Here is a 1,464-nt window from a genome sequence, read left to right as displayed (position 1 = left end):
CCACTCTCTGTATTAAGCTGTATAGTTTCTCTGCCTGGTCAATTTTCTTTTCTTTTCCTTTTCTCTGCCCCGTTGTTTTCTTGTAGCTGGTGTTTTTGTTTGTTTTGCTTTGTTTTAAAGGGTTTTTTTTGTCTGTCTGGTTTTTGTTTGTTTGTTTCTTTTCTTTTCCAGGGCAACATCAATGAAAAAATCAAAGCATACCTGGTAAAGGGTCCAAAACATCACTATGAGTAGGAAGATAAAGCAACCAAAGTCACAACAAGAGAGCAAGTAACACATTCCAAAAAACAGGCCTGAAGGGCCAGGCCCTGGGCAGTGTATAACCCCTCTTTAATATAGTAGTCTCACAGGTGCAGGACCATAACAAGCTTTTAAAACACATAAGGGATAAGAAAAGTAGCCAAAATGATGAAATGGAAGAATTCTCCTCAAAAGAAATTCCAGGAAGAAATAACAGCTAAAGGATTGATCAAAACAGATATAAACAATGTAAGTGAACAAGAATTTAGAATAATCATCATAAGATTAATCACTGGGCTTGAAGAAAGCATAGAAGACAGCAGAGAATCTACTGCTTCAGAGATCAAGGAACTAAAAAATAGTCATAATGAATTTAAAAATGCTGTAAATTAGGTGCAAAATAAACTTGAGGCAGTGACAGCAAGAATTCAAGAGGCAAAGGGGAGAATAAGTGAAATAGAAGATAAAATTATGGGAAAAAATGAAGTTGAGAAAAAGAGAGACAAAAAAATTCTGGACCAGGAAGGGAGAATTAGAGAACTAAGTGGTTCAATGAAACTTAATAATATCCATATCATAGGATTTCCAGAAGAAGAGAGAGAGAAAGGGGCAAAAGGTGTAGTTGAACAAATCATAGCTGAAAACTTCGCCAATCTGGGGAAGCAAACAGACATTGCTTCCCCAGAAGCAATGCTAGGAGGCACAGAGAACTCCCTTCACATGTAACTTGAATCAATCTTGTGCATGACATATCATAGTGAAACTGGCTAAATACAAAGGTAAAGAAAGAATTCTGAAAGCAGCTAGGGACAAACTGGCCTTAACCTAAAGGGGTAGACACATAAGGGTAGTAGCAGACCTATCTACTGAAGCTTGGCAGGCCAGAAGGGAGGGTCAGGAAATATTCAATGTGCTGAACAGGAAAAAAATGTAGCCAAGAATACTTTATCCAGCAAGGCTATCATTCAGAATAGAAGAGGGGAATAAAGATTTTCCCAGCCAAACAAAAACTGAAGGAGTTAATCACCACTAAACCAGCCCTACAAGAGATCCTAATGGGGGACTTTGTGAGTGGAATGCTGCAAAGACTACAAAGAACCAGAGACATCACTGCAAGCATGAAACCTACAGATAATACAATGATTCTAAATCCATATCTTTCAATAATAACACTGAATGTAAATGGACTAAACGCTCCTATCAAAAGACATAGGGTATCAGAAT

The sequence above is a fragment of the Panthera tigris genome, chromosome A2 (genome assembly GCF_018350195.1).
Source record: "Panthera tigris isolate Pti1 chromosome A2, P.tigris_Pti1_mat1.1, whole genome shotgun sequence".
Lineage (NCBI taxonomy): Eukaryota > Metazoa > Chordata > Mammalia > Carnivora > Felidae > Panthera > Panthera tigris.
This window is presented reverse-complemented; position numbering follows the sequence as displayed.